At 43.4% G+C, this 8194-nt stretch overlaps 1 long non-coding RNA gene across 1 annotated transcript; it reads right to left on the bottom strand.

The window, feature by feature from the left end:
- Positions 1–244: 244 nt before the first annotated feature.
- On the bottom strand, positions 245–8188 carry LOC102370399. Its single transcript, XR_324281.3, has 4 exons — positions 7778–8188; positions 3325–3438; positions 1761–1872; positions 245–1179 (listed from the first exon to the last, which is right to left on the bottom strand). It is a non-coding gene; the product is annotated as an uncharacterized LOC102370399 (long non-coding RNA).
- Between the last annotated feature and the right edge of the window lie 6 nt (positions 8189–8194).

Genomic DNA, 8194 nt, shown 5'->3' with positions numbered 1-8194 from the left:
ATTACATAATTTAATTTACGAGCCATCACTGCTAAATTTCTCACTGTTCTTACGTTCAGTATCCTTTATTGAATATATACATTGGAAAACTAATACAAACATATGCTTTATCAGCCAGAAGAGTACTTAAAACCACAGAAATACTATAGAAGACAAAATAACAATTAAGCTGTTTACAGTATCAAAATTGAATTCAACAAGTAACAGCTTTCAAGAAACATAACTATGTTCAGTTCCTTCAGAATCTTACCAGAATCTCATTATAAAGGCAAACTTCCCTACTTCAATATTAGAAGTGACAGGTGATTTTCATACCAGCATTGAACTATGGATCCCGTCTCGAATCAAGCTCACTGGTCAATGGAATTAGGGGCTGCTCATTTCAATTTAACCCAACAATTTGTACAAGAGAACTTGGGAAACTAGAGAAATTAACTGATTATCAAAGACTGACAATTCAATTCAGAGTCACGTTGGCAGGATGCTAGTCTGTCGATCTTTGCCATTTATAAGTAATTAAGACAATAATTCACAAAACCCAAAACTAAATATGCATGTAATTATTCTTAAGTAATTCGAATTTCCCTAGAAATTTTCCAGGACTCTACACTGTTAAATTATTTCAACCAAAGCTTTAAAAAGAGGGATGACATTTTTAGCTCACATATCAATTCAAAGATTCTTTTTCTTCTTGTCAGTGCTCTTGACCATAGCATTTGTGCAATGTTTGTAGGCTGAACTCTGAAACATTTGGAGTTTTTCACAGTAATTTAAACAGTGTGAGACGTAGTTAATGGATTTTTTTTCCTCTAACCACAATGCTCTGGTCTCAGGTTAGCAATTCAGTGTAATTTGTACATAACTAAAACTAAACTTCTTTGGGAAACACAAGTATACCTGAGAGACTGTAGTCATTCCGAGAGTTTTACCTTGGATACTTACTTTGTAGGACGCACTTAGCTTAATATAATCATGCCATCACTTGGGTAACACAGGTATAAAACTCATCTTTCAATTTATTGGTTGGAGCTGACATAGCAGCGAGTTCTCCAGCTCAGCATCACATTTGCAATAACTGGTTTCTCAAGACAGAGTTCTGCCAGGTGATTAACTAAAGGCAACATGACAGCTATATTCTTATTTTCTCTCCAAATTCTGTAGCGGTCTCCCTAGATAAAACTTTGAGAGAGAGACTTGTCAAAAACAAATCTTTAGTTGTTAACAAGCAGGGGGCATTCTCGCTGGCTAGGAGGTGACAGTCCCATTCACAGTCAGATGTTTTGACCTCAGAGAGCTGTATGTTGAACAAAACAGGGCATTTTATACCTGTCCTGCTGGCCTTCTTCTTAGCAAAGCTGACATTTATTTATCAGAAAATGACCCACACTTCTGATAAAGCTCTGTAATGTTTAAGCAGGATGCGCAATAGACTACTTTTCATCATCCTATGAAAAAATTAAGATATCTCCTTTATGGTTTCTACCAGATTTGTCTCTAGACAATTTTAATATCTCTAAGCAAAACATCTTGTGCCTTTTTAAGCCATGAATAAAACAGCAGCTAGCTTACTTCTGATCAGCAACCTACATATTTAAAGCACTTTGCACCTGACTTCCTAGCTCTGGACTCCCTGGACAGTGGCTATTGAAGGAGTGGCTTATGTACTATTGTAAATGTGACTGATTAGTATTGGGGGGCTCTCTGTCTTGCGGTCAGATCAACCTGAATGGATCAGATTCAGGAACAAGTTCTATGCATACCTTTGAAATTATCCTACTGCTTGTCCCAGTGATTCCTGCATCCAAAGCTGGAAGGGGTTTAAAAACACCATCCATATGGCCTGTGCTGAATCCAATCCATTGGCTATATCACCTGTCAACACCAAAATTAGTTTGATGAGAGCAATGTCTAGATCCAAGCCTTCTCAACCAAAAGAGAAGGGCTTATTCTGCTTGGCAAGATAGCACCTCATCTCAGCAGAAGAAGGAAACATATCAGCTCCTCAAAGCACAGAGGAGGAGGGTCCAGGAAATCAAAAATCAGTGGTGGCAAGATAAAGCCAAAGATACAACTCTATGCTGACAAACATGACATGCATAGCTTTTTCTAGAAAACAAAAGCCATCTATGACCCAATTTCCCACAGTCCTACTTCCTTTGATTGTAGGATGGCTTGATGCTCTTCAAAGATGATGAATCTAAGCTTCCAAGCTAGATGGAAAGAGCACTTTGAGGCACTCCTGAACCATCAGTCAATTGTGGCAGATACCGCTATCAAGTCCATGCCCCAACAGTATGAAAGGGGAACCTTTACAAACTCTCATATCCTAGAAGAAATCTAGCACGTCACCAAGGAAGCCAATAGCAACAAGGCTAGTAGACCAGATGGCATACCTGCTGAAATCTACAAAGCTGACTGTGAGGAACTGGTACTGAGACTCCACACACTTATTCTTCACATTTGGAACAACAAAGAGATTCATGGAGACCTGATGAATGCCAACATCGTGACTATCATCAAGAAAGGAAATAAGTCTGTGCATGGGAACTGCCAAGATATCACTTTCCTTTTCACAGCAGGGAAAATCCTCAACCACATCCTCCTCAAATTATACCTCGGTCTTATACCTCGTTCTGAGAGAGTCCTGCTGGAATCTCTGTGTGGTTTCAGACAATACAATGGAGCAATTGACATGATTTTTGTTTCCCACCAGGTCCAAGAAAAGTGTCAGGCACAACAGGTGGACCTGTATATAGCCTTCACTGACCTTACTAACACCTTTGACTCCATCAGACGTGAAGCCTTGTAGAAAGTAAGGCCAAATTTGGATGTCCAGAAAAGTCAACAAAGTCCTGAGACTTCTCCATGAACAGATAACTGTGACCATTCTGTGTAGCAGATTGGAGACAGATCCATTTGTCATGCAAACCAGTGTCAAGCAAGGATGCGTCATTGCCCCAACTCTGCTCCCCATTTATCTGACAGTCATCCTGGTTCTTATTACCTTTCCTTCTGGAATTGACACTGAATACCAAATGGATGGAGGGCTCTTCAACCTGGGTCATTTTCGGTCGAAGACTACAGTACTCAAAACAACCATCCTGGACCTTCATTATGCCAATGACTGTGCTATCCTTGTGAACACTGAGGAAAACCTCCAGACTGTGCTGGATCTTTTTGGAGAATTCTACCATTGTGGGCCTCTCTCTCAGTGTCAAGAAGACTGAAGTGCTGTATTAGCCTGCTCCAGGCCATGAATGTGACCCCTTTCCCCAAATTACCAACCAGGGAGAGACCCTGGAGCTAGTCAAGACTTTTTCCTACCTTGGTAGCCATTTTGCTGAGAGAGTGAACATTGATGAGGAAATCCAGCACAGGATCCAGTTCACAAGTGCTTCCTTTGGGAAATTGTTTCACGTGTCTTATTCATCACAATCTCTGAAAAGACACCAAGATCCAAGTCTACAAAGCAGTCAACATCCCCATTCTCCTCTATGGATGTGAAATGTGGGTGACCTACTGTCACCATCTCAAGAGCCTGGAAAGGTATCATCAACACCAGAAAATCCTCCACATCATTGGGAAGATCACCACACAAACACCAGCATCCTTGCTGAAGCCAGTGTTACCAGCACTGAGTCAGTGATCCTCCAGCACCAATGTAATTGGACTGGACACTGTGTGCAGATGCCTGACTCTTGACTCCCAAAACAAGTGCTCTACTCCCAGTTTAGATGCAGCCTGATATCTTGCAGCGGCTACAGCAAACTCTACAAGCACACATTACAGACATACCTCAAGAAAATGGATGTCAATATCAAGAACTGGGAGAAGCAGGCTGTTAACCGACTCCAAAGGTGCCGCAACCTCAACCAAGTGGCAGCTCTCTTCAGGGTAAAGTATTTTGCCCTCAAAGCAGAGAACAGAGGAAGGAAAAGAAGAGTGCTCTCCCCCGCAGAAAGACCTGCAACATCTGTGAATGGATCTGTGGCTCAAGGATTGGACTCTTTAAGTCATCTCAAGACCCATCAGTGAGCCATGGTAAAGCTCATCCTCAATTGGAGGGATTGCTAACAACAACAATTATGTTTCCAAAGGGACATGCACGCTAGAGAGTGTGCAGGCCGGGAGCGACCCGAGCCCTTTTCCGTGCTGCACACGGGCTGTGGCCAGCAGCCCGGGCACGCCGGGTCGGAGAGGGGAGGCTGTCAAGCTGGAATTAGGCACAAACGCTTAGCGGTAGTTTAAAAGATTGTTTACTTACACCAAGATGGCAGTGGTGTAGGCTGGAAAATTTGCTTGAGTTGCAGTTACAGACAGGAAAGAAAACAAAACTCGAACCTGCAGGGCACGAGGGTACGTCGCAAGGGGTTTTCGGCGACGGGAAGATGTAAAACACAAGGGTACGTTGCAAGGGTTTTTGGTGACGGGAAGATAAACCTGCAGGACTCGAACCCGGGTAGAAGAGCTCTGAAGTCATCCGGCAAGGACTCACACGAAGGTTGCTAGGCTCCGTGGGTCCGGTTCTTTTGCGCGCAGGGAGGGATACGTCTGGACTGCGATCGACGACGGGGAGAGGCTAGAGGCTGATCAGACCTCTGTTGCCTGCTTGAAATGCGTTGGGTCCGTAAGGATCCGCAGCGCTTAGAGATCTTCACACAGCGTGAAGTCTCCTCCTCCGGGTGTTCGTGGAGTCCTCCAACTTGGGCGGAAACCACTCAAGCCTTTTATACGGCTAGCAAGCCAATCACTAGCCGCCACGTGTGAATAATTTAGAACTGGCCAATAATGGGACTCGAATTAGCATACAAATGGCGGGAACTCTTTGCAACGAGCATTTCTGTGCTGCAACAAAGAAATGCACCCTGCAAAGAAAGCTTCAAATTGGCGGGAAATTCTCCCTTGCACCGGGGGTTCTCTTTTGCAGCAGAAAACTCCACCGTGCAAAGAAGCTATAATTTAACGGGAACAATTTAGCAGTGCCGAAGCACACAAAAACAAAAATCACACCCTTTGGGTTGTGACAGAGAGCAGTAAATGAGAGAAACCCAGCTAAAGACTAAACGTAAGATGGAGAAAAAGGTATAGAAAATGGAAAGTGCCCAACAAAGAACCAGGAAAGTATGGTTTTCTGGAGACAAAGCATGGTCATTAGGAGAATAAAAAGAAAAAGAAAACAGCTCAATCACCCCTCTTTTATACAGTGAGTATAATGGTGATGGCGAGCTAACACCAACAAATTAAATAGAGGAGTGCCTGCTAAATGATTGCTTTTCATAACTCAAAATATTAGGCTGGAGGCCTCAATCTTTCTCAAAGCAAAGTTTCTGTTCCTAGTTGACATCTGATGGGGCAGAGACTTGCTAATGTTCTGGCAGGGAAAAGGGAAAATTGGGAAGAGGAAAGATATGGGGCACAGGATGAAAAGAACAGCAAGATACATAGGCACGTGCTTTTAAGTCCTGCTATGACTTCAATATAATGGACTTTATGGGAATGTATGCACCTGTTCAAATGCTTTGCCAAAAAGGATAGCTACTCAAGTACTTCAAGTTAATCGTGTGCTTAAGGTCTTTACTAAGATGGCATCCCTATGACTAAGTCTCAAGTATATATTGATTGCGAGAGTCCTAAGACACAGCACAGCAGAAAACAGACCCCAAAAAAGCACTCACCTGGTGAAACCAACCACTGTTCAGTGCAGTGGGGGCCACCATTTTTGGTAGGCATGCCGCAGATTAGCCCCACAATTTCCCCAAATGCCACTCTAATCCCTGTTCCCTCCACAATCTGCTACACCACTTTCTGCTCCCAGGCCTCTGCTCCCTGCCTGACTTGCTGCTCTCACTTCTGCTTCCTTCCCCATGCTGTCTGCCCAATGCTTTTTGTGTTTTGCTTCTGGGCCTATCTGCCACCAGGCTGTTCATCCCTGCCATCCCCTCCACCCCAACTCCTACATGACATCCACAGCCTACCCATGCCACAGGTTGTTCCCCCCTCCCCCCCAGTTTAGTGCATCAAAACTGATAACCATGGCAGTAGAAGCAGGAGGGACATGAGGAGGCTGTTTCAAGAGACACAGATAAAAAAAATTTCAATGTATGATTGATTACAGGAACTATGTGAGAGATGATGTGTGGATGGAACTGACTAAGCAGTGGAACCAAATGATATAACACAGAAGGATATAAAATTTGGAGGTTATGTAGTGTAGCTGGCTAGATAATACCTTTGTAATATGTAAGGCTACAGCATCCAGTCCTTTGATGTCATTCTTAAATTTCAAACAGCCAACATCCCTGAATCTTTTATTTCACAGTTCAAATTTCTCTGCCATGGGAAAACCTTTGACTTGCAAAGACATTTTGGCAAAGTTCCTTTGCATTTTTTGATCAAAAAGATAAAAATGAGACAAGGACCTTGGGAAAATAAAACCCAAAAAGCACAATACTGGGAATGTTGGGATAGAATTGCCATTCACCATATTACTTTTAAAGCTATGATTGTGGGCCCAGATCCAAAGATGAGGTAAATTAACACCACCCTGCTTAAATCAGTAGAACTATACTTGTTTAGCGCAGCTGATATCAGACTTAAGAAACTTAAAAGAAAATTCATTCTTTGCAAGATTTCTATCCAAGATTATCTTGCTCATTTATCAGAGTACATTTCAACAAAGGAAATGCTACTTTTGAAAACACTTATATTAAAATTAAAACATTTAACAGGTTATGTTTTAATTTTTTAACATTTTGAAATCATAATTAACCAGGTTTCAATTTCACAATGTCAAGAGTGACTCAAATTAACTCTCATTGATTTCAATAGGAGTCCAAAGCATTCAATGCCTTACTACATTAGGCCATAATTTGGCAAGACTGGTTTGCCAACAACCTGGTATATTTAAATTCATCCCAATCCACATTTGTAAAGCTGCTACAGTACCCACATGTCTGAATTTTTTCAGGATTGTGGTGAACTCTCTGAGACTTTAAATATCATGTTAGCCATTCCTTTCAAAAGCAGGCATTTTTTCAAGGGCTTCTTAAAGAACTTTAACAACAAAAACACACCTCATATTTATCAAAATGTTCTATTCCCTCTATATTTACTGCACGTGTGTGTGTGTGCGCACGTGCATCTGAAAAGTAAAAATATACCTACATTTTGAAGGATGTATTTGGTACCCGTGTTGGTCTAAGACAAAAAGAAATGCAAAAGTGTAGAACTCTTGGTTCAGAAATGACACCTTTTATTAAACCAACTAGGAAATCACATTAAAAAAATCTCTTTTTCTGCAAGCTTTCAGGCTCAAACAAACCTGTATGAACTGCTTACCATCTTAATTTTCCCAGAGCCTAACAGCCTCTTTTCTACCTTGTACTCTATCACTGCAGTGCCTCCCTTCAGCCTTTTTTTCCCCCTGCTCTCTTCCCCCTCCCCCCTCTGCTTCACCTTTTGTTTTTAATTGTACCTGTTTACATTTTCACGGACATCCTGCCACACTTTTAGCTTCTTTCATTTCTTGGAGTACAAGAACAGCAGAGCCTCCCCATGCCTGAAGAAGGGTGACTGTGCTCCAAAGCTTGCCAAGAACTTTTTTCCAATTAGTCTAATAAAAGATATCACGTTTACTCCAAGAACCAGACCAGACCTACCCGTGTCCTCAGACCAAGGCAGCTACAACCAACAACCTATGGTACCTTTTGAAAACTTTTACTATTATTGATCCCACATCCTACAACGCCTGAAATTATTGTACAAATACGGTAATTACCCTACACCAGGCAACAGCCGCCCCAGCTTTTTTGGTGGGGGAAGGGGATGATGAGACCCCCACCCCCACACGTGCTTCCAACAGACATTCGCGCCGCCGCCGCGGGGCTGAGGCAGTTCCAGCTCCCCGGTCGCTGTGGGCACCGCGCGTGCGCAGCTCCGCCGCTCCTGGGAGAGGGAGATGCTGACGCCGACCAGAGAGGGAACCCCGTCGGGGAAAACGCGGCCCCGTGACGTCACAAGAACGCGACCTCGCCAGCCACCTGCGCTTGTTAGCGGCCCACTTGCTACATTTGCAGCTCCCAGCACTAGTGCGAGCCTCGGCGTGGGGGGCTCGGGCCCGCGGGGTCTTTCTCCGGTGCGTGTCGCCCTGTGATGACGACAGCGGCGGGGCGGTGGCGGGTCCCTGCTTCCTTCG

Source organism: Alligator sinensis, unplaced genomic scaffold (assembly GCF_000455745.1).
Source record: "Alligator sinensis unplaced genomic scaffold, ASM45574v1 scaffold565_1, whole genome shotgun sequence".
Classification (NCBI taxonomy): domain Eukaryota; kingdom Metazoa; phylum Chordata; order Crocodylia; family Alligatoridae; genus Alligator; species Alligator sinensis.
The sequence above is the reverse complement of the archived record's forward strand: the minus strand, read 5'-3'. Positions and strand labels throughout refer to the sequence as shown.